Source organism: Schistocerca nitens, chromosome 6 (genome assembly GCF_023898315.1).
Source record: "Schistocerca nitens isolate TAMUIC-IGC-003100 chromosome 6, iqSchNite1.1, whole genome shotgun sequence".
Classification (NCBI taxonomy): Eukaryota; Metazoa; Arthropoda; class Insecta; order Orthoptera; family Acrididae; genus Schistocerca; species Schistocerca nitens.
Window position 1 is genome coordinate 744,823,484 of NC_064619.1, and position 26,401 is coordinate 744,849,884.

Here is a 26,401-nt window from a genome sequence, read left to right on the forward strand (position 1 = left end):
TTACGGTTTTGTGTCCTGTCCAATTTGTTGCCTCGGATTTTAGGGAGAGGGTTTTAATGTGCTGCTGGGTGACTGGCTCACCCAGGTTTTAAGTAAGAGGTCAGCCAGTCACGATTACCTCTGTATGTGAGGATTTGAAACTTAGTCATATCTGTGTCTTTTAGCCGTTCTCCTTGTTCCCTGTCCGTCTTAGTCCCTTCACTGCATGTGTTCCTGTTTTTATGCGTTTGGGCGCTGATGACCCCGCTGTTTAGCGCCCGTAAACTTCAAACACACACACACACACACTCTTTATACAGTGAAAGTTGCGTAGGCATGTGAATTCGAAAAACTCACCTTTTGCAAACGATTAGTTTTGAGGATATTAAAGATATTGAGTTTAATTCAGCGTTTTGAGATTTACGTCTGTAGTGTATTATGAGTGAACAAACAAGTCAGGGAAACTGTGTAATGTATCACAGGAAAATCACTAGTAAATCTTTACCTGCAAAGCTGCCCCATTACATGTGCCTAAAAACAAGAAACTGATTAATAACAATGCTAGCGGCCGAAACAAATCTGGCAAGAAAAGCTCACTAGGCATTCCATTCCAACGACAACACCCCTCACACATTTTTTTATTAACAATATTGTGCTACAGTGACTGGAAGGTAGGGAACAATTGCAGGCTATTTAAAGCGTAACACACAGCTTTATGTCCCCAGAAACCTTTGGGGAAAGTAGAATTTTGTTAATTAAAACTCCTTTTTCCTTCCAATATAATACAATTTACTAATTGTATCTTTAGCCAAAAGTCATACATACCACTATTGCAGTGAGAACGAATATGGTCACAGCCTGTATGACCAGTGTGCCTCATAAAAGTTTTCGTTTCACTGCATCAAATCAGTTTAATAAGTCACGGATGCAAAATACTAACGCGTATTCTCTACAGACGAATGGAAAAACTGGTAGAAGCTGACCTCGGGGAAGATCAGTTTGGATGCCGTAGAAATGTTGGAACACGTGAGGCAATACTGACACTACGACTTATCTTAGAAGCTAGATTAAGGAAAGGCAAACCTACGTTTCTAGCATTTGTAGACTTGGAGAAAGCTTTTGACGATGTTAATTGGAATACTCTCTTTCAAATTCTGAAGCTGGCAGGGGTAAAATACAGGGAGCGAAAGGCTATTTACAATTTGTACAGAAACCAGATGGAAGTTATAAGAGTCGAGGGACATGAAAGGAAAGCAGTGGTTGGGAAGGGAGTGAGACAGGGTTGTAGCCTCTCCCCAATGTTATTCAATCTGTATATTGAGCAAGGAGTGAAGGAAACAAAAGAAAAATTCGGAGTAGGTATTAAAATCCATGGAGAAGATATAAAAACTTTGAGGTTTGCCGATGACATTGTAATTCTGTCAGAGACAGCAATGGACTTGGAAGAGCAGTTGAACGGAATGGACAGTGTCATGAAAGGAGGGTATAAGATGAACATCAACAAAAGCAAAACGAGAATAATGGAATGTATTCGAATTAAGTCACGTGATGCTGAGGGAATTAGATTAGGAGATGAGACACTTAAAGTAGTAAGGGAGTTTTGCTATTTGGGGAGCAAAATAACTGATGATGGTCGAAGTAGAGAGGATATAAAATGTAGACTGGCAATGGCAAGGAAAGTGTTTCTGAAGAAGAGAAATTTGTTAACATCGAGTATTGATTTAAGTGTCAGGAAGTCGTTTCTGAAAGTATTTGTATGGAGCGTAGCCATGTATGGAAGTGAAACATGGACGATAACTAGTTTGGACAAGAAGAGAATAGAAGCTTTCGAAATGTGGTGCTACAGAAGAATGCTGAAGATAAGGTGGGTAGATCACATAACTAATGAGGAGGTATTGAATAGGATTGTGGAGAAGAGAAGTTTGTGGCACAACTTAACTAGAAGAAGGGATCGGTTGGTAGGATATGTTCTGAGGCATCAAGGGATCACCAATTTAGTATTGGAGGGCTGCGTGGAGGGTAAAAATCGTAGAGGGAGACCAAGATTCAGAAGGATGTAGGCTGCAGTAGGTACTGGGAGATGAAGAAGCTTGCACAGGATAGAGTAGCATAGAGAGTTGCATCAAACCAGTCTCAGGACTGAAGACCACAACAACAACAAATGAAAATATGAGATGTGTTGATGGTCTCCCTAGCACAAAAAGAAATGATCAGGTAAAACGTAACGTTTTACGTACAGTAGCAAAACATTATTTCTAAACATCAGCATTCGTTCAGATTAACGAACTTCTACTCGCATAGCCTTTTGATTTACTAGTAAAACGCATGTTTAAGTCATTGGCAAAAATTTGTAGTCTCACAGAGGAAAAACTCTTTAAAAGCAATTCCACTACATCATGCTCATGTCTAAAGACGTGCAAGTTTTCCTTGCATATCTTCAGACTGCAGCTTTTCGCCTAACCAGTGAATATCATCATGCTGAATGGCAGGTGCCAATTTGCAGGATTCAGTCCTCCTCCTCATGGCCATTGCTGATGGCAGTGAGTAGTTGGTGTTCCTCAGATACTGATAACCCTTTGTACTGTAGGTAAGCAGCCTACTCACGCTGTAGTAAATTCACATGTCTTTCCATTGTGTGCCAGCCAGTCTGCTGTAACTAGCTCTGACGTCATAAATGTTGCGCAATGCTTTAAAAATCAAGCAAATAACCTAAAACATTTCTACCATGTCAGGAGTAATATTAAATTAATGTGTGTTGAATATCAGTTCGATAACTTTAGCCATTTTCGAAATTTGGATGCTTTTCTGTAAAAATCAATGGCGCAACAGAAAAGAGCTAGAGAATTAAAATTTTATAATTAGATTCATTTTTCATAATTATTTAATAAAAACAGTACTTTGGATTTCACAAATTAAGATTTTAGTGGAAATTCATGATTTTCTGGTTTTCGTCTTAAAACTTAAGGAAGCAGGATAGATTAAGTAGGCTAATAAATAAGGCTGGGATGTTTATATTTAAGTAGAATGGAGATCCGCTATCACCATAAGGATGTGAGAAGTTTCATTTGAATACCTATAAAACTATAGCGATAGCGTATCTCCAAAGGGCCAGTTCAGAGCTCGTCTACTGCGTGCAGTGTAATTAAATTAATTCTCTCGCCCAAAATATTTAACTTAGCCACGTCAAACTTTTATTATGATTACTTACCTGTGTGCTGAATACACATTTAAATTGAGAGCTTCATCGGCCATCAGCAAAAGAAGCTATGATTTATTAAATAACGTAATGTGGTGCATTACTAGCCCAGCGGCTAGTCGGGAGAGCCGATTTGATCAGGCGTTCCCTTAGCCGTCCGAACCGCGGCTTTATATATAAGAACGCTGCGCGAGGAAGCAAGGCCCCAGTTCTCTCCAGACGCTGAATAGCACGCCATCTGTGTCAGGAGTCGCGTCGCGTCGGTATCATTGCTATAAACGGCCTCGGATGCCGTATTAAGTTACTCGAGATACGCGTAACCATGAAATCGTTTTCGAGTGTAGTGTTAATTCTGGGTTGATTTTCATTATCTAGCTTCAGATTGCGTATTGTCGTATTTTCACGTGCCGCCGCGGGACAGACAATCTACCAATTATTTAGCGTGGCGTTTGATGAATCTAATCATCAAATTATGGCGAGCATTCATTTAAACTTTTAATTTGGACAGTTTTAGTTGCATCAGCGCATTAGACTCTGAACTGCTCTGTTAGTTAGGTTGTGTGGATTCTTTTGTTTTTCATCTGTGACTTTCAAAATATACTCAACTATTTTAGAAAATCGTTTATGATTATAAATCCCGGACAATCTCCTAATTCCTCAGAGCTATAAGCTGTAACTATAAGTGTATTCTCAGATGAAGTGGGCACTAGGAATTCTAATTGCAGGCTTCACGTTTTGCTAATCACTTTCTGGTAGCCAATATTGTAGTTAGAGAGCCAGTGTTGAGAACGGCGAAAGACAGCATAAATAACATTCTAAATAATAGGAACACCTTTAACAACAATAATTCCACCCGCCGTCGCACAAATGGTTAATCGGCCAGGAAATGCAGTGTTTCAACTTGCAAACATTTATGCAATGGTAAACAATTAATTCTATCCGCCGCCCCACATATGGTGCATTGGCCGGGAAATGTTTTTACATTAAAAAATTTTATATAACAACAACATTATTATTCTACCCGCCGCCCCACAATTGGTGCATCGGCCTGGAAATAAACTGAGTAAAATTGAAAGTGATTTTTAACTATTCGGATTCGTGAGTGAAATGCGACATGCAGCTGAGTATAGAACGTGTGTATGTGGACGACGCAATTGGATTAACGACGTATCTGGATTGACGGAGCTGGCACTGAGGCTAGGGGCGCTGCAGGTATCGCGAGAAGCCAGTTTTTCCTCACCGCAGTCGCCCGCCGGAACAGCCGGAGCCGCGCCTGCAGTTGCGGGCCACGCAAACACGCAACAGCCGTCGGAGTGCCGTCTGCAATTCAGCGAGCTGCAGCGCAATGGTAATCCTGGTACACCACGCCGGCAACGCCGTATGTTGTGCAGACGGAACTAAGTTAGGTGAAAAGCTGTTAAATGTTTTACTAACCTGCACTAAAAGACTGTCGGTGATGGAACCGCCAAAAGACACTGAGGTTAAACTTGAATCAGAACCTATGTCTGTTGAGGGGACTGTAAATCCAGACAACGGTTCAAGTGTAAATATGCATGAACGTAGTAATGTTAAAGTGAAATATGAAGTATTGTCTCCTGACAGTAGTGTGCGAAGGGGCAATGATTCAATAATAGAGACCCTTGTAGTAAAGCAGAAATCAGAAATTGTTAATTTATTGGATGATAGTTTATCTGATGAGTTAAAAACGAAACCGCCATCAGAAGTGGTAGAGTTTAAACAGGAGAAGTTAAATATGACTGATCAATCAGACGTTTCGTTTAGTTTTAATGATTCTGGTGTTGGAGCTAGTTTTTCGTCACCTGAGTGTGATAAAAAGCCAGCTAGTGAGCAACCCGAAGATACTGGGGCTATTGATTTAAATGTTATATTACAAGCAATAGCTGCCAGCAATGCTGAATTAAGTCTGAAATAACTGAGGTCAAAAGTAGTAATGCTGAATTAAAGTATGAGATTGTGGCCAGCCAAACCAATTTTAATAAACGGTTGAGGCAATGGACAATAAATTAGAATCCAATAAAGCTGAATTAGAAAATTCTTTCAAGGCTAGTTGCAATAAGTTGAAAGAGGATCTGGACAGATTGAACTATAAAATTGATTACAACCATGAAGATATTAAGAAAAAGGTTGCTCAACAGCTATCTGAGATGTATAAAACAGTAAAATACGAAGTTGCTGAGGTTCGCAAAGACTTCCAAATGGAAGATGTGAAGCTGGAGCACAAGTTAACAGAAAAGATCGAGGCGGAGTCTGAACTGTGCTCAGACAGGTTTAAAGATGTTAATATAAAAGTAAACATATGTCAAGCAGAAGTAGATGCAATCAAAACGGATACTACTATTATTGTGCAAAGAGTAGATAATGTTGAAATGAGAGTAGAAAATATCAGTACTAACATTGCTAACGTTGAGAGAAAAGTAGCTCCAGTAACTTCTGGTAATGGTAGTATACAACAAGTTGTAGCTGCAAACGCCGCTTTTATCGGGTGTCGGCAGTTCTTACGGTTCGATCCAGATAAAAATGTCCACCCGCTAGATTTCTGGAACGATTTTGAAGATGTGATTCCTCCAACTTGGTCTGAACGAGAGAAAATCTCATTTATTAGAAGCCATTTGGCAGGTGACGCCATGCATTGGTCAGCTGATGTTATGTTGAAGTGTAAAACATTAGCGGAGTTTAAAATAGCTTTTATTAATGAGTATTGATCTAGTAATAAGCAAAATGTGTTGAGAGAATTTTGGAGTGGAAAACGCTTCAATGCAGGCAAGGAATCTATTAAAGAGTTTGCTAGGTCATGGATTTCACGTTTGTCACATTTGGCCGAAAAGCTAAAACCTGAAATAATAATACTAGGTCTTGAAGCCAAACTGCCATGGTATTGGCAAACTAGAATTATATCTGCCCCTAGAGACAATCTTGATCGTTTCATTGAATATTTAGAACGTGTAGAACGTGTTGCTGCCAATGAGGAGCAAGCACGTAATAACAGAAATGCCAATAACAATAGTAGTAATTTTAAGAACGAGCAGAATGGCAATGTAAACATCAGAACAGTAGGTGTTCGCCATCATAAGAGAGGTAGGAATTGGAGAAATAATTATCAGAACCAACAATGGGATCCAAATGATAAAATTTTGTTCCAAACAAAATTATGCAGGTAAACAACAGTGCGGAAAGCAATGCTGTGCCAGTTAACTATAATGCAAATAAAGGAAACAGTAGTAGGCCGAGGCAGGAAAACTAGTTCCCGTCTATGAGGACACTGGCGCTCACCAGGCGGTTACTTTTCCTAAGCCAGTAGTTACGGGAATTGGTAACACAGATCAGAATACTCAGACTGAGCATGTGGATGAGGAGTCGGTAGCATCTAAGAATACAGCAGAAATATTAGATCACTCACAGTATTTGATAGATACCGTGTTAGAGACGCTTTCTAAGTGGGAAGAGAAAGAGAAGGCGCAGCAGTGTAACGATAGGGAAGAGCTACAAAATACTGAATTGTCAGGTGAAGAAGCAGAAGAAATTCATGTTTATATTTACGATGAGGATGATGTGCTCTGATCTAAAGTGCCTGTGCAGGATGTTGATAATGTACTAATAGATTTAGGACAGGAGATAAGTGAGAATGTAGAGGGTAGCCTGTTGGGGGTCGATGAACCCAGTAGCTGTGACCAGTTGTCACTTGAGAAGGAAACCGACGATAATGGTGAAAGTGGTTTAGCTGTAACTAGTGTTATACCCGGTCTGGAGGCACAGAATCGCTCAGACTACAGTAATTTGGGTCATGTTCAGCAAACTAAATGTAATGAAGTCGTACGGTGTTTCGATTTGAAATTAATAGACCGACTGGAAAAGGCAGCTGAAAATGTAATTCAGGAAACCCCTACACACTGTGACCTAAATGTAATGAAGACAGATATCGATCACTTTAGTTGGAGACAAATTCAAAAGGAACTATTGGATGAGTTTGAGGAACCACCTGTACAACCTAGAATAAGCCACCCTATAATAATAGTAAATATGTCGGGTATCAATGTACGTTGTCTCTCAGACAGTGGAAGTGAAGTGAGTGCGATATCTCAGTCCTTCTTTGATGCATTACCTGGTAAAGACAAGCTTACAGTAATGAGGGTATCAGGACTAAGAATAATTGGTGCTACTGGCAAGGTGTCAAAAACGGTAAAGCAAGAAGCTTTACTGCCCTTTAACATTAATGGTAATTTAATTGATCATCCATGTTTAATTGTAAACAATCTCAGTATTGAGGTTTTAATTGGCATAGATTTCTTGTCAAATTATCAGAGTGTTGTTGATTTTGAAAGAAGCCAGTTAAAAATGGTCTTGCCAATAACCGGAGTAATTACAGTACCTTTTAGTGATAAACATGTAGTAACTAATGACGAAACTTGGGAGCTGCCTATAAGAGCTCTGAAAAATAGGAGATACTGGGACGAAGGTGTTAATTTTACTAAAAGTAAGCTAAACACAGAAGAAGAAGAAGCAATTATTTTGGAAAAAATAGAAGCTAAATTGCAGGAAATCGATAAAATTTCAGCTAATCAGAAGCACGAACTGAGACAGGTTTTAAAAAGGCATTATAAGGTATTTTCAGATCGACGTGGCGTGGTCAAAGGTTATGAATGAATGCTGTAGGGAGGAGGTTGTTCTGTAACCTCTACACAGTGTGGCAGCTGTGCAGTCCCAGCTGTGTGAGATCTTCTTTCCCATTTCAGATCTCACTCATTCTTCATCTTTCCTATCCACAAAAATTTTGACCTCTTCTTTCCAACAAATTAAATTTTCCGGTATGGTTATCAAGCCAATAATAAACCAATGAATGCTGTAGGGAGGAGGTTGTTCTGTAACCTCTACACAGTGTGGCAGCTGTGCGGTCCCATCTGTGTGAGATCTTCTTTCCCATTTCAGGTCTCACTCATTCTTCATCTTTCCTATCCACAAAAGTTTCGACCCCTTCTTTCCATTACGAAAATTTTCTGAAACTAATGAATGCTGTAGGGAAGAGGTTGTTCTGTAACCTCTACACAGTGTGGCAGCTGTGCAGTCCCAGCTGTGTGAGATCTTCTTCCCATTTCAGGTCTCACTCAATCTTCATCTTTCCTATCCACCTAAAATTTCGACCTTTCTTTGCAATACAAAAATTTTCCTTCATGGTTATCAAGCCATGAGTTCTGTAACCATTCTATCTACCGATTAGTGAAGAAAAATACCTAATGTGACAAACCTAATAGTGACAAACAATAGAGAAGTATGACGTAATTAAGATACAAATGTATTTGAGTAACAATTATGTATAGAATCCTGGTAATATAGTAAGTACAAAGTGTTGTTTTATTGGAAATCGTCCCACAATAATATTTTAAAAAGATATACAAATTCGCGTACAAGCAGGATCTGAAGTGGTAGTGAAACCTAGTGTATGCATTAGAGCTAACCAATTAATAGTAAAAGAGATTGCTTAGTGTTATGAAAAATATGCAGATAAGTTGTAAGAATAAACTCACCTGGTGTAGCAAGGAAAGGCAGTGTAATAGAATTGAGCAGTGTTTGTGGTTGAGACGTGAAGGACACGTCCCTGAAGTATTTATAAGGTTGGAGCTGGTCATTATTTTGGTATAGTGTGTGACAGGACACACCTACACGTATTGAGGTTATGAGTTGGAGGCGTGAATGCGACCATAGGCACCCTTATGTTAGATGAGACAGAGAAGCTCATGGTGTCCTATAGGTTTAAGGAATTTAGCATTACGTTCGTCCATAATTACTTAATGCACTATAGTGGTAGGTCGAGAGAGACTACCTGTGGTTTCAGCGTCCGATCGAGTGGAAATGGATTGCCACGTGAGCAAACTGATCAGCTGCAATACACTATGGATATGAAATAAATGTGCTATCCTATGCTTTAAATGTTAATACAGTGAGTGTTAAATAAGTACATACACTAGCAACATAATTGATAACTTATTTTCTTTGAATTTGTGTATGTAAAAATGTATTTAATGGATTTAAGATTTTCATAATTTTACATATTTTTATGTGTTTGTTTGTCTAAGGCAATATGTATTCCAAAGTGTTTCATTAACTTTGCTTAAGTTTTGAGTAATAATGTTGCTTAAGAGGCAGTGAACATGCCCGCAATTTAAATAATTAAAATAGGTAATCAGTTTCTTTTAATGTTTCTATATGTTTCCATTTCAATTTTAAATTTTCATAGGAAGTTAAGCTGTACTCTTGCTTCCCTTTTTGTAATTAAATTTTTTTCATTCATTAACATTCATAAAACAAAAAAAATTTAAGTAGAGGGTGATGTAGGGAAGCAGCCTACTCATGCTGTAGTAAATTCACATGTCTTTCCATTGTGTGCCAGCCAGTCTGCTGTAACTAGCTCTGACGTCATAAATGTTGCGCAATGCTTTAAAAATCAAGCAAATAACCTAAAACATTACTAGCATGTCAGGAGTGATATTAAATTAATGTGTGTTGAATATCAGTTCGATAACTTTAGCCATTTTCGAAATTTAGATGCTTTTCTGTAAAAATCAATGGCGCAACAGAAAAGAGCTAGAGAATTAAAATTTTATAATTAGATTCATTTTTCATAATTATTTAATAAAAACAGTACTTTGGATTTCACAAATTAAGATCTTAGTGGAAATTCATGATTTTCTGGTTTTCGTCTTAAAACTTAAGGAAGCAAGATAGATTAAGTAGGCTAATAAATAAGGCTAGGATGTTTATATTTAAGTAGAATGGAGATCCGCTATCACCATAAGGATGTGAGAAGTTTCATTTGAATACCTATAAAACTATAGCGATAGCGTATCTCCAAAGGGCCAGTTCAGAGCTCGTCTACTGCGTGCAGTGTAATTAAATTAATTCTCTCGCCCAAAATATTTAACTTAGCCACGTCAAACTTTTATTATGATTACTTACCTGTGTGTTGAATACACATTTAAATTGAGAGCTTCATCGGCCATCAGCAAAAGAAGCTATGATTTATTAAATAACGTAATGTGGTGCATTACTAGCCCAGCGGCTAGTCGGGAGAGCCGATTTGATCAGGCGTTCCCTTAGCCGTCCGAACCGCGGCTTTATATATAAGAACGCTGCGCGAGGAAGCAAGGCCCCAGTTCTCTCCAGACGCTGAATAGCACGCCATCTGTGTCAGGAGTCGCGTCGCGTCGGTATCATTGCTATAAACGGCCTCGGATGCCGTATTAAGTTACTCGAGATACGCGTAACCATGAAATCGTTTTCGAGTGTAGTGTTAATTCTGGGATGATTTTCATTATCTAGCTTCAGATTGCGTATTGTCGTATTTGCACGTGCCGCCGCGGGACAGACAATCTACCAGTTATTTAGCGTGGCGTTTGATGAATCTAATCATCAAATTATGGCGAGCATTCATTTAAACTTTTAATTTGGACAGTTTTAGTTGCATCAGCGCATTAGACTCTGAACTGCTCTGTTAGTTAGGTTGTGTGGATTCTTTTGTTTTTCATCTGTGTCTTTCAGAATATACTCAACTATTTTAGAAAATCGTTTATAATAATAAATCCCGGACAATCTCCTAATTCCTCAGAGATATAAGCTGCAACTATAAGTGTATTCTCAGATGAAGTGGGCACTAGGAATTTTAATTACAGGCTTCACGTTTTGCTAATCACTTTCTGGTAGCCAATATTGTAGTTAGAGAGCCAGTGTTGAGAACGGCGAAAGACAGCATAAATAACATTCTAAATAATAGGAACATCTTTAACAACAATAATTCCACCCGCCGTCGCACAAATGGTTAATCGGCCGGGAAATGCAGTGTTTCAACATGCAAACATTTATGCAACGGCAAACAATTAATTCTATCCGCCGCCCCACAGTACCAACAGCACATTTCACTTTTAGAGCAAATCTTATAGTTTTGTTTCACCATTTGTAAGGCTTTGACCCAGAAACTCTTTCCAGGTACTTTATCTGGTCTGGGTGTAAAAATGTGCTAATCTTGCTCTCCTTTGCAGCCATTTCCTCTTTCATTTCCTTCATCTGTGAGGAGAGAAGAATATTTTATATGGGCCTACCATCAAAACATATGTAAATGGTAATTAACGGAATCTTCATTTGTACTGCATGCTTCCTGTTTCTGTTCATGTGTTTCTTCTTCAAACGCTTCAGTGGATGAAAATACAATTACGAATCTCCATTATTTCACAGCTAAAAATGTTCAAATAAAGACAAAACCATCTTACCAGCACTGCGCCTTTAAACAAACACTAGCATGCAATTCAGTGGAATACATCAACCCATTTCTAAGTACACACACTTTCTCGCGACAAACACTATACCCAGTACAAAAAGTATACTACAGTCGCGTAATAGGTAAGACAAAAATGGTCGCGATCGCATAGGATCATGGTAGCGTGACCAGACCCGTCCTATACAGACCTTAAAAAAAAGTACTTTACCCAATTCGAGGCAACGATGTTCCTCACCATACATCTCGAATTTCTCGTGCGAAATGTAGGTTCCTCCCGTTTATACGAGTTATTTTCGAAGGTAGAAGAAATCAGACAATACACGCGTTTTCACGTCGCTAAAGTATCGTTACTTGTTGAGAAAATCCCGGACAGGAGTATGGCATAGACTATATTCCCTCTAAGTACGCATTCTTTCATCAAGTAGGAAAATTTATTTCCTTGTCTGTCACGTCATGCATCACAGGACTAGAATATTAAGCTCATTTTAGGCTCATGATGGCGTGCTAAGATCCACCAGTGTGACAGGACGCCCCCTCACTTACAAACTCTCTTAAGGTAACCAAATGTCTCGACACATACCAAGCCTCTTAAGGTAACAGCACAGAGAGGTTGCAAACGTGAGTTTTATACTATGTATTACTTAACAAATTCGTTAACACATCTGACTTTATTACGATTGTTGTCTCTCCCTGTATAGGTGAAGGATTGAAATATCATTAAAAGATATCGCTGCAATGAAGGAAACACCAGGTGAAGTACCATATCTGCGGTGCCCTAGCCATTTCCTACACCCACCAGGTGGCATGAGAGTCACTTTACATGACTGTGCGATTTAATGGTAGACTGATGATGCACTGTAGAGAGAGAGGGAGATGCTGCTGAAAGGCATTTGGCCATCCTGTAAGCAGAGCAGTAGGTTGAGGACCTGTCAATCAAAGGAGAACACTAGGTTTGCTCCTGAGTGTATACTTGCACCTGAATGTAGGCACCCGCACTAACAAACTGCACTAATGACCGCCTTGTCCCACTATTATTAAGGCCACATGGCTTGATTAAACACCTTTGGACTCGGAATGGTAGTTGGAGCTAAACTCATGAGATGTTCCTTTTCGGAAATCGTATTCAATATTCAATATTCAGAGATCCGCAGTGTCAAGAGCATTTCGACAGTTTCAGGCATTAGCTCTCACCACAGAAAACACAGTCGCACATGGTCTCCTCTTAATGACAAAAGCAACAGCGTTTACATAGAGTTCTCAATGTAATAGAGAAACAACATTGCATAAAATAACAGCAAAAATCGATGTGGGACGTACGACGGACGTGTCCACTAGTACAGTGGGACGAAGTTTTGCATTGATGAGCTATGGCAGCATGCAACCAACGCGAGTCGTTTTCCTAGCAGCACGTTGCATACAGCGACTCTCCTGGACTCGTAACCGTATCGGTTTGATCCTTGACGACTGGAAAACTGTGATTTGGTCAAATGACTCCGATTTCAGTTGGTAAGAGCTGATGGTAGGTTTTGAGGGTGGTGCAGACCCCACAAAGCCAAAGATCCAAATTCTCAACAAGACAATGTGCAAGCTGGTGGTGGCTCTTTAATGATGTAGACTGTGTTTCCATGGAATGAACTGGGTCCTCTCGTCCAAATGAACGGATCAAGGACCAGAAATTGTTATGTTCAGCTAGTTGGACACCATGTGCAGCCATATGTATTTATTATCCTGTCTATCAACTCACTGAATCACTTTGTCATTATAAGATGTGCAAACATCTCATAAATAAAAGTGACATTTGTCTGGTAGTACTAAAATCTAGAGGAAGACCGAATTAACGTAATATTGTATGCTGCATGGTGTGTTATGCAGAGGACTGAACTGAATCGCAGATGCCAGTTAGTGTATGTATAAGAAGCACAAAAATTGAAAATTTGTGGTAAGGTCTTATGGGACCAAACTGCGGAGGTCATCGGTCCCTAAGCTTACAAACTACTTAATCTAACTTAAACTTGTGCTAAGGACAACCCACACATCCATGCGCGATGGAGGACTCGAACCTCCGGCGGGGGGAGCCGCGCGGGCCGTGACAAGACGCCCAAGACCGCGCAGCTACCCCGCGTGGCGAGGGACAAAATCTAGTTCTATTGCAGTGTAGAACAAGATGTGCTTGGATGTTTAGGAAAGTACAGCAGACATGTGTGCAAAAAGGAAAGACTACTCCCAAAAACAGTGACAATTAAGTCCTTAAACCTTGAAGCTATGCTACATGTAGAATTAACAGCGCCTAAAAAATAAAAAAAGTAAATAAAAGAAAACAATTTGGAAACGCTATCTAACTCGTAAAACTGAGCGGAAACAAACAAACACACACACACACACACACACACACACACACACACACACACACACACACACACACGGGTGCGTGCGCGCCCGTGCCCGTATTTTCTTAAATTTGGCGCAAAGGAGAAGAAATGGGCTTGCATACTTACAATAATTGTAGAGTGCTCGTTGAGTACTGACTCTAAAGACAGCTAAACAGAACATGTCGTAGCTTTCTGATTACAGCAGCCAGCTGTGCAGTGAGGACGACAGCCCTCAGCTTTGTAATCATAGGCTTGACATGCACAAATAATCACATCATCTGAATGTGCATCTAAATCGTGACTGTAATTCTTACATCACAGTTCTACGTCTATGAACACAGTTCCGCTTTACAACAAGTCAGAGACAATTTCCGTGGAAGGACAGTCTACGAAACAATACCAGTTGCCCTATTGTTTTTAGCACCTGGAAACCTAATAGTATGCAAAGAAAAGCCGCTCGTTATGAATGTTTTGTGAGACTGGAATTCACTGACTGATTCCCAGTATACCATGAGTGGTTGTGGATCAAAAAGCAAAGCCCAAGGTTCAACAAGATGACACCCGATGAAAATGGCATGTTTCTTGATTTAAGAAACTGCAGGATAAGGTATATTTTGCAGCCACTCCGAAAGACGTGGGTTAATAAATTATTATGTTGTAACTGAACATAAGGAAATGCTTTTACAATCCCACAGAGTGTACTCAGTCCTACAGGTAGAAGACTTAGACGTACGACTGAATATTATCATTTCACAGCTCCTCAATAATTGAAAACTATTTTATAGTTCAGGAGGTGGTAAGATCATTGAATTGATAAAACGAAGAAGTGAAAAAAGATAATGTACGAATCGGCTTCAGTTTAACCAAGTACGAGCAACCTGTAAGTTTCCGTTTTTACTATGCGCAAGCACGAGGCCGGACTCTTGCCCACCAAGTAATAGAAGCTGAGTAGTGTCAGTCTAGCCTTGCTATTGGTACATCTAAGCGTCACCAGTGACGGTAAACTGTTATGGTTTCACCCAATACTTCGTAGACTGCAGAATCTGCATGGCAGCATGAACCTCTACCATACAGGGGTAGTCCCTACTTCAAACACAGCTTCATCGACTACCACCCAACCAAACTTGAAGTAGCACACATAAAAATGCGAAATGTTATTCAATCTGTATTTTTAGCAAGCAGTAAAGGAAACAAAAGAAAAATTTGGAGTAGGTATTAAAATCCAGGGAGAAGAAATAAGGTTCGCCGATGACATTGTAATTCTGTCAGAGACAGCAAAGGACTTGGAAGAGCAGTTGAACGGAATGGACAGTGTCTTGAAAGGAGGATATAAGATGAACATCAACAAAAGCAAAACGAGGATAATGGTTCAAATGGCTCTGAGCACTATGGGACTCAACTGCTGAGGTCATTAGTCCCCTAGAACTTAGAACTAGTTAAACCTAACTAACCTAAGGACATCACAAACATCCATGCCCGAGGCAGGATTCGAACCTGCGACCGTAGCGGTCTTGCGGTTCCAGACTGCAGCGCCTTTAACCGCACGGCCACTTCGGCCGGCGAGGATAATGGAATGTAGTCGAATTAACTCGGGTGATGCTGAGGGAATTAGATTAGGAAATGAGACACATAAAGTAGTACAGGAGTTTTGCTACTTGGGGAGCAAAATAACTAATGATGGTCCAAGTAGAGATGATATAAAATGTAGACTGGCAATGGCAAGGAAAGCGTTTCTGAAGAAGAGAAATTTGTTAACATCGAGTATAGATTTAAGTGTCAGGAAATCATTTCTGAAAGTATTTGTATGGAGTGTAGCCATGTATGGAAGTGAAACGTGGACGATAAATAGTTTGGACAAGAAGAGAATAGAAGCTTTCGAAATGTGGTGCTACAGAAGAATGCTGAAGATTAGATGGGTAGATCACATAACTAATGAGGATGTTTGAAAAGAATTGGGGAGAAGAGAAATTTGTGGCACAACTTGACTAGAAGAAGGGATTGGTTGATAGGACACGCTCTGAGGCATCAAGGGATCGCCAATTATTACTGGAGGGCAGTGTGGTGGGTAAAAATTGTAGGAGGACATCAAGAGATGAATACACTAAGCAGGTTAAGAAGGATGTAGGTTGCAGTAGGTACTGGGAAGTGAAGAAGCTTGCACAGGATAGAGTAGCATAGAGAACAGCATCAAATCAGTCTCTGGACTGAAGATCACAACAACAACAAGAATGCGAAGTAAGACTGGAAAATTCTATTTCAGACAGGGAGGTCACATGGGAACGACTCCCATTAGTCCAAATCGAAGTGACTCCCCTGAGACGTACAATTGCTACTATGACCAGACGGACAGCTCGCTACACTGCTTTTACCGGTTAATCCAAAATGATTGTTGTACATTTACGTGAACTATAGCGAAGTTAAATACCACTGTCTGCTAGAAACAAAATTTGATCGGAAGAAGTGGATGTGTCAAATGAGTAGGCAACTTTCAAGGGAAAAAAAATACGTTCAGAGTCGATGTAAAGCGTCGAGGAATTACGTATCAAGCCTGTTACTCGCTGGAAACACTCTGTTTCGGACTGAAGTTCAGAATGACGTGTTATTAATATTATGTAAAATATAAGGTACCAGTACAGAATTCAACTGGTGCGCGTAAGATACTAACAAAAAACCGCGACAGGAATATCATTCACCTGGACGTAAATATGAAAAAGTAAGGGAAGGAATTCCGCAAGATAGTACGTAAAGTCACACGAGGCACGCGAAGCAGTGGCGAGAAAAAAGTATACTGGCGCTCCAGAAAGAAAGTTTCGCGAGGAAAGAAATGCATTCGTATCGAGTTCTGGCTTGGATCTGTCACGCAAGTTCGTCTGAACTCTGCATGGGTGAACAGTGATGTGTGGAGAAATTGGAAAAGGGAGAGAACTAGGGAATGGTGGTGACTTTCCTCACTTCTTTTTCACTCCAGTAGGCGAAAGAGATTCTGCGTCCTAAATAAACCATTCTACACCAGCAAGTAAAATGCTTTTATACGTCCACTGCTGCTACTTACACTCTTTAATGTAAAGGTCTTTGATAGAGAAGATCTTCATCTGCCTTTTACTTCACGTAGATGCGCATTTGTTAAACAGTTTCGTAACAGAACGCTGGCGCGCCACGTAACACTGAAGCAACAGTAACACCCAACCCCATGCTTGTCCGATTTTTGCGTGTGTTCGCCCCTGACAAACAACTTACAGAGAAATTGGGAGTGGAACTGTACGCAAAAATGGATAACGCTGGATTTAAATGTGGCCCTGTCACCCCTAATTAATCTGCGGTGGTAGTGTTGACGATAAATCACACCTATTTTTACTTCCAAACATGAACGATCACAAACACTTAGGGTGTTCAATGACATCAAACACATACAAAAAAAAAAAAAAAAAAAAAAAAAAATAAAGCAAAAGGGTGAATTCAGGATCAAATACTGAAAGTAAAGGCTCTACTGAATCACAATAATTTTATCATAACCTTCAGATCAATGCTGAATAAAAAACAATGAACAATTTACAAATTATCCTCCTAACTGGCATTGGGAGTAACTGTGTTAATATCGGTCCAAAACGCGATCTCTTATAACATACACTCCTGGAAACTGAAATAAGAACACCGTGAATTCATTGTCCCAGGAAGGGGAAACTTTATTGACACATTCCTGGGGTCAGATACATCACATGATCACACTGACAGAACCACAGGCACATAGACACAGGCAACAGAGCATGCACAATGTCGGCACTAGTACAGTATATATCCACCTTTCGCAGCAATGCAGGCTGCTATTCTCCCATGGAGACGATCGTAGAGATGCTGGATGTAGTCCTGTGGAACGGCTTGCCATGCCATTTCCACCTGGCGCCTCAGTTGGACCAGCGTTCGTGCTGGACGTGCAGACCGCGTGAGACGACGCTTCATCCAGTCCCAAACATGCTCAATGGGGGACAGATCCGGAGATCTTGCTGGCCAGGGTAGTTGACTTACACCTTCTAGAGCACGTTGGGTTGCACGGGATACATGCGGACGAGCATTGTCCTGTTGGAACAGCAAGTTCCCTTGCCGGTCTAGGAATGGTAGAACGATGGGTTCGATGACGGTTTTGATGTACCGTGCACTATTCAGTGTCCCCTCGACGATCACCAGTGGTGTACGGCCAGTGTAGGAGATCGCTCCCCACACCATAATGCCGGGTGTTGGCCCTGTGTGCCTCGGTCGTATGCAGTCCTGATTGTGGCGCTCACCTGCACGGCGCCAAACACGCATACGACCATCATTGGCACCAAGGCAGAAGCGACTCTCATCGCTGAAGACGACACGTCTCCATTCGTCCCTCCATTCACGCCTGTCGCGACACCACTGGAGGCGGGCTGCACGATGTTGGGGCGTGAGCGGAAGACGGCTTAACGGTGTGCGGGACCGTAGCCCAGCTTCATGGAGACGGTTGCGAATGGTCCTCGCCGATACCCCAGGAGCAACAGTGTCCCTAATTTGCTGGGAAGTGGCGGTGCGGTCCCCTACGGCACTGCGTAGGATCCTACGGTCTTGGCGTGCATCCGTGCATCGCTGCGGTCCGGTCCCAGGTCGACGGGCACGTGCACCTTCCGCCGACCACTGGCGACAACATCGATGTACTGTGGAGACTTCACGCCCCACGTGTTGAGCAATTCGGCGGTACGTCCACCCGGCCTCCCGCATGCCCACTATACGCCCTCACTCAAAGTCCGTCAACTGCACATACGGTTCACGTCCACGCTGTCGCGGCATGCTACCAGTGTTAAAGACTGCGATGGAGCTCCGTATGCCACGGCAAACTGGCTGACACTGACGGCGGCGGTGCACAAATGCTGCGCAGCTAGCGCCATTCGACGGCCAACACCGCGGTTCCTGGTGTGTCCGCTGTGCCGTGCGTGTGATCATTGCTTGTACAGCCCTCTCGCAGTGTCCGGAGCAAGTATGGTGGGTTTGACACACCGGTGTCAATGTGTTCTTTTTTCCATTTCCAGGAGTGTATATACGAAGAACCACTACACCGTGAAACCTCTATGGAAACAGAATTTGCAATTGATCCAACTATTTAACGTTACTCCTAACACAGGCCGAAGCGGGAGCGATCTAACCGTAATATTCCTGTTGTAGCGGCGGTCTCCGACGGCGATAGCGCGGCCGTGCGGTCGGCGTGTGGCGTCTCGGAAAGTACACTCCTACAGTATTCGAACACCAGACTGCTGTCCGTAAACTTCTCTAATTGCGACATTGTTTCCGTCAGCAATGAGCTGGCGCGGCTAACGTCCTCTCAGAACGAACGACCAAGGGGAGATCCCCCTGCGGGTTCGGGGGTTAGAATAGGCCCGTGGTATTCCTGCCTGTCGTAAGAGGCGACTAAAAGGAGTCTCAAATGTTTCGGCCTTATATGATGGTCCCCTCTCGGGTTTGACCTCCATCCTTCTAAATTATTCCGAAGAGCGAGCCAATTGGGGAAGGGCGCCTTACATTGTGCACTGTATCCGTCGTACATTGAGACCTTTAGCCGGCTTTTTCGTCGTTGCGATGGTGTCCCGCTCGTGTTCCATCTCTTGGGCGAGGATACGTCCCCGGGTGCGATTACCACGCTGCACTCTGCAGTGTTGCTTTTAACTGCGACGACGACCTTGGACATTTTTGCACCTAAGATCCAGCACGGTAGCCAGTCCGTTGTGGTGGGGCCGCCATGTACCCTCTTGGTTGTAGCCCCCTGACAACACAGGGATCGCTCTACTGATGCCTGCGCCGTTAACTCCCCGCGTATGCCAAGGAGTAGATGCCCATCTCCCTGGGGCATCGGGACTCCCGGCAATGGCCGTCCTGCCAGGTGGCTATTGCTGCGGCTGGGTGGCGAGTGTGGGGAGGGCCCTTGGTCAGAGTAGGTGGCATCAGGGTGGATGACACGCAATGAAGCGTGGCACATCTTGTCTTGCTGGTGGCCAGCCACCAGCAGTCTCTAAGCGTTCGAGGGCCTATTTTAAAGGTAACGTTTATGACCTCAAATCGTTCCCCTCCCTCGCCACACCATGGGAGGAACGAAAGGCATTGAATGAAAGTGAGACTTATTCGCCCAGGTATCTTGTCTGCACCAGAGCTGATGGGGAATCCTTTATATCCATGAAGCCTCAGTTCTTTGTAGAGCATTTAGAGGACAAGTTTGGGGTGGTGGAGGGCTTGTCCAAGATGCTGTCCGGATCGGTGTTGATAAAAACGGCATCCTCCGCCCAGTCGCGGGCCTTGCTCACTTGTACTAAGCTAGGGGATGTCTCCGTAACTATCACGCCCCATAAAAGTCTGAATATGGTCCTGGGCATTATCTTCCACAGGGATCTCCTTTTACAGTCCGATGACCAGCTGCGCGCAAACTTGAAGCGACGAGGTGTCCATTTCGTCGGGCGCGTCCACCGGGGCCGAGGGATCATCAAATTGCCACCGGTGCCTTCATCTTGGCCTTCGAGGGTGACACGTTACCTGAGAAGGCCAAGGTGATGGTGTACCATTGTGAAGTCAAGCCGTATATCACTCCCCAGATGCGGTGCTTCAAGTGTTGGAAGTTCGGCCATATGTCTTCAACCTGTGCTTCCGATCTCGTATACTGCGATTGCGGTCGACCATCCCATCCTGATCATCCCTGTGCCCCGCCTCCAATCTGTGTGAACTGTGGTGAGCACCATCCGCCTTGCTCGCCGGACTGTCCAATTCTGCAGAAGGAGCGGAAAATCATGGAAATCAAGACCCTCAACCGTCTGACGTACACTGAGGCGAAGCGGAAATATGATCGGCTTCATCCAGTGCGTATGACATCATCTTATGCCGCAACTGTCACTCCTGCTACAGTCCCATCAGCTCCAGTCAGCTCTCAGAGTCGAAGGCCCACACCTGCCCCCTTGATGGTGGGGGGCACTAAACTCCCTGTTGCTCCTGCTCCATCTACTTCAGGAGCAACACCCCCCAAACCATCGGAGACATCAGTTCCCCCTTCCCAGCCGGAGAAGCGTAAGTCTTCTTCGGCTCCTCTCGCCAGGAAGGGTTCCCTTGGGGACCTCCCTTCGCAAGTGCCGACCGGTACAAAAGCAGACAGCCGCAAGTAGCTCAAACAACCACCGGTCCCTGGTCGTAGGGCCTCACGGTCGTCGTCTGAGACTGACCCAGTGAAGCCCTCCCAGCCTGAACCACCGAAGGCACAGCGAGAGAAACAGAAGAAGAAGAAAGTCCCCAAGGCTAACAACATTGCGGTGGCACCCATTCCACCATTTCCTACAAGCTCTGCATCTGAGGACGAGGTGGAGATTCTGGCGTCCGCTGAGGACCTCGATCTCGCCGGTCCCTCAGACGCAATGGATAGCATTTTCACGGGTGCTCCATCAGAGGCAGCAGGTGACCCAGCGGCGTAATCTGCCTTCCCAGTCCCGTCACGCCTTTCCCAGCCATAGACAACACCATCCTCCAGTGGAACTGCAGCGGTTTCTTGAACCATCTAGCTGAGCTCCGCCAACTTATCAGCCTTCACCCTTTCTTCTGCATTGCTCTTCAGGAAACTTGGTTTCCAGCAATGCGAACCCCCGCCCTCTGTGGTGGATGGTGATGGTGATGTCTCGCAGCATGTCCTGGCTGGACTGGTAGCCCAATTGCCGCCACCTTTCTTGCTATTGGGCGACTTCAACGCCCATAACACTCTGTGGGGTGGGTCAGTGGCAACAGGTCGAGGCGCCATCGTTGAGCATTTATTGTCGCAGCTCGATCTCTCGCTGTTAAATGATGGTGCCTTCACACACTTCAGTGTTGCGCATGGCACCTACTCCGCCATTGACCTTTCAATATGTAGCCCCAGCCTCTTACCGTCTGTCCAATGGAGTGTGCATAACGACCTGTGTGGTAGTGACCACTTTCCGATCTTTCTGTCACTACCACAGCGTCACTCTTCTGGGCGCCCTAGCAGATGGGCTATGAATAAGGCTAACTGGGACCTGTTCTCCTCCCCCGCCGCTATTGAGCCTCTCTCTACTGATGACATTGATGCGGTGGTTCAATCGGTCACCACCGGCATCGTTACTGCCGCCGAATCTGCCATTCCCCGTTCTTCTGGGTCCCCTCGGCAGAGGGCTGTGCCTTGGTGGTCGCCTGAGATCGCTGAAGCGATTAAAGATCGCCGGCGGGCGCTCCAGCGTCACAAGCGACATCCCTCCATGGACCACCTTATCGCCTTCAAACGGCTGCGTGCACGGGCCCGCCTCCTTATCCGCCAAGGCAAGAAGGAGTGCTGGGAGCGGTATGTGTCCACCATTGGCCTCCATGTCACTGCATCGCAGGTCTGGGCCAAGATTCGACGCGTCTACGGCTATCGGACCCCTGACAGCGTCCCTGCGCTCTAACTGAATGGCGCAGTTTGTACTGACTCCGACGTCATTGCACACCGCTTGGCAGAGCATTTTGCTATGAGTTCCGCTTCTGCGAATTACCCCCAGGCCTTCCGCTCCATTAAAGAGCGGATGGAACGTCGGAGCATTTCGTTTCGCACCCACCACCCAGATGCTTACAATACTCCATTCGGTGAGTGGGAATTTCGCAGTGCCCTAGCCGGTTGCCCTGATACCGCTCCTAGGCCAGATGGCATCCACTGTCAGATGCTGAAACACCTTTCAGTGGACTGCAAGCGTCGCCTCCTCGATCTTTACAACCGTCTTTGCGTCGAGGGGGAGTTTCCGTCGCAATGGCGGACAGCATTGTCATCCCCGTTTTGAAACCTGGAAAGAACCCTTTGGAGGTGGACAGCTACCGCCCCATTAGCCTCACCAACGTTCTTTGCAAGTTGCTTGAACGGATGGTGAGCCGGCGCTTAAATTTGGTATTGGAGTCTCAGGGCCTTCTGCCTCCATCTCAGGGTGAGTTCCGTAAAGGCCGCTCCGCCGCCGACAATCTGGTGAGCCTGGAGTCGGCCATCCGTACTGCCTTTGCCCGCCGTCAGAACCTGGTCGCTGTCTTTTTCAACATGAGGAAGGCGTACGATACGACATGGCGTCATCACATCCTTTCTACGCTCCATGGATGGGGTCTTCGGGGTCCTCTGCCGATTTTTATCCGCAATTTTCTGTCGTATCGTACCTTCCGCCTGCAAGTCGCGGCCTCATATAGTTCCTCCCACGTCCAGGAGACCGGTGTTCCACAGGGTTCTGTTTTAAGTGTTTGCCTGTTTTTAATAGCCATTAACGGGCTCGCTGCGGCCGTGGGAAATTCTGTCTCCGCTTCCCTGTATGCTGACGACTTCTGCCTTTACTACAGCTCTACTGGCATTGCAGCTGTTGAACGTCAGCTACAGGGCGCTATCCGCAAGGCGCAGTCTTGGGCTGTAGCTCATGGGTTCCAGTTTTCGGCAGCCAAGACCTGCGTTATGCGTTTCTGCCGGCGAGGTACTGTCCACCCGGAGCCGCAGCTTTCTCTTAATGGCGAACTTCTTTCAGTGGTGGAATCACACAGGTTTTTAGGGGTGGTTTTCGATGCCCGGGTGACTTGGCTGCCTCATATCCGGCAGCTCAAACAGGCGTGTTGGCGGCATCTCAATGCTCTGCGATGTTTGAGCCACACCCGCTGGGGCGCCGACCGATCTACCCTGTTCCGGCTCTACCAGGTTTAAATCCAGTCTCGTCTGGATTATGGGAGCCTGGCTTATGGCTCAGCTTCCCCATCTGTGTTGCGGGTGCTGGGCCCAATCCTCCTTAGCGGGATACGCCTTGCCACTGGTGCTTTCCGCACCAGCCCTGTGGACAGCATACTAGTGGAGGCAGGTGTCCCTCCACTGCGGTTACGACGCCAACAATTACTGGCTGCTTATGCTGCCCATGTTTTTAGCTTGCCCGGGCAAACAAATTACCATGTCCTGTTCCCGCAGTCAGTCATCCATCTGCCAGACCATCGGCCCCGGTCGGGTTGTCCGATCGCCGTACGTGTCAAGGAGCTTCTCTCCGGGCTTGGGTTTTTCCCTGTTCCACCTCCTTTCCGGGCACCTCTGCGTACACCCCTGTGGTGTGTTCCTCACCCTTCGACTCGACTTGGCACGGGGCTCGAAGGACAGTCCCTCCAGAGGCTTTCCGCCGCCGATTTTATTCCATCCTGGCCACATATCAGGGCTCTGGAATTGTTCACATTGAGGTTCGATGGTTGCTGGTCGTGTCGGGTATTCGCTAACTCTAGGAGACCATTCCGAACAACGTTCCTTGCCGGATGGCTGCAGCGTTTAAACTGCTGAGCTGGTCACCATCTTTCGTGCCCTAGAGTATATCCGCTCCTGCTCAGGTGAGTCCTTCGTTATCTGTTGCGATTCCCTGAGCGGTTTACGAGCTCTCGACCAGTGTTTTCCTCGTTCTCGTCTGGTGATGGCTATCCATGAGTCCCTGCATACTCTTGCGCGTTGCGGCCGCTCTGTGGTCTTTGTGTGGACCCCCGGTCACGTCGGTATCCCGGGCAATGTACGTGTTGACCGGCTGGCCAAACAGGGCACCAGTGAACCCACCCTGGACATTGGCCTCCTGGAGACTGATTTGCGGGCAGTCTTCCGCCGCGAAGTTCTCTCGCTTTGAGACACTGAATGGCGCTATCTGCCCACGCCAAACAAACTCCGTTCTCTCAAGGCGACGACGCGTGTGTGGCGGTCATCCATGCGAGCCCCTTGCAGAGATTCAGTTGTTCCTAGTCGGCTCCGCATTGGCCACACCCGACTGTCTCACAGTTATTTATTGCGTCGTGAGGACCCGCCTCTCTGTCGCTGTGGGGCGGTTTTGACGGTGGTGCACATTTTATTAACTTGTCCGCTTTTAACGGTGCTCAGGCAGACATTTGCGCTGCCTGATACGCTCCCTGCCCTTTTACTCGATGACTCTGCCATGGTGGACTTAGTTTTGCGCTTTATTCGGGCAGGGGGTTTTTATAGTTTAATCTGAGTGTTTATGTTTTTTAGTGTTGATTCTGGCTTTTAGCCTCTGATTTTCAACTGAGTTTGTAATGTGTTCTTGGTGGTTGGCTTTTCCTCTTTTTTTTCTCTATGGTCGGCCAACCACCGTCACACTCTGTGTGTTTTAATTTGTTTTGTCTGATCTCTGTCGGAGTCTTTCTCGTCCTGTGTCGTCTGACGTCTTTCCTGCTGTTCGTTTTTTATTCTCTTTGGGCGGTTTTAATTTTTTGGAAAAAGGGACCGATGACCATCGCAGTCTGGTCCCTTTAATCCCACAAACCAACCAACCAACCAATTACTCGACGACGACTGTGGGGCGGTCGTCCATGCGGGTTTTTCGCCAGGACTCTGTTATCCTCTGCCGGCTGTGCATTGGGCATACTCGGCTTACGCACGGCCACTTATTGCGCCGTGAGGACGCACCTCTATGTCACTGCGGCTCCTATTTATCTGTGGTCCATATTTTATTGGAGTGTCCGCTTTTAGCTGTGCTCAGGCAGTCGTTCGCACTGCCTGACACGCTCCCTGCCCTTTTAACAGATGACTCTGCTACGGTTGACTTAGTTTTACGTTTTATTCGGGCAGGGGTTTTTTATCATTTAATCTAAGTGTTTCTGTTTTATCTTATTGTTTTGTGTGGATTATGGCCTTTGGCCTCCGGTTTTAAAAAGATTTTTTAATGTGTTTTAAGTAGTTGGCTTTTCCTTTTTTATTTCTATGGTCGGCCAACCACCGTCACACTCTGTGTGATTTTAGTTCGTTTTGTCTGGTCTTTGTCTCAGTTTCTCTTGTTCTGTGTCGTCTGTGCTCTATTCTGTTGATCGTTTTTATTCTCTGTGGGTGTTTTTAGTGCTTGGAATAAGGGACCAATGACCGTAGCAGTCTGGTCCCTTTAATCCCACAAACCAACCAACCAACGTCATGAGGCTGGAATCTCAGATTAAAATTTCCTGTTATCTGTACCGATTGCAGGTAGAGAACTGTGGAAGAAGGAACGTCAGGCGCCAACCAGAAGTAGGGTAGAACTTGTTCATGCCTTTCTTTATTAGTGCGTCACTATTTCAGATCTTACTTCTTACAGTTCCTCGGATCATCTTTGCTCCATAGCACCCGAGCTGGTATTGGGGCAGAGGGCTTCGCTAACAGTAATAAATGGCACGAGACGACGAGTTACGGCAACGGCCCCACAAAACACGGTAACCTTGTAACACCATAGATCTAATGCTCTACTGATTTATTCTGCTTTTGTTTTATTTAATGCTACATCGTTGAGCTTCTGTAAATGTTGTTTGATTGAGTCGATAACACAAAATTGTATACTCCTTTCTTTGTAAAAACTTTGATGTCATGGTTTGATTCTATGCAATGTAGTATATCTGTCATTTAAATTCTTTGCCTCAATTGGAGGGAGACAAATCTTACTGTATGCGTTTGGAATTTGTTTAAATAATTTTGTTTAGAACTACCCATATGTGCAAATGATATGTTTTGTTTAAAATGATTGTTTACTGTTCTGTAAACTGCTGGTCCTCACTTAGGGTTCTTAGTCATCCTGTATGTAAAAGGTG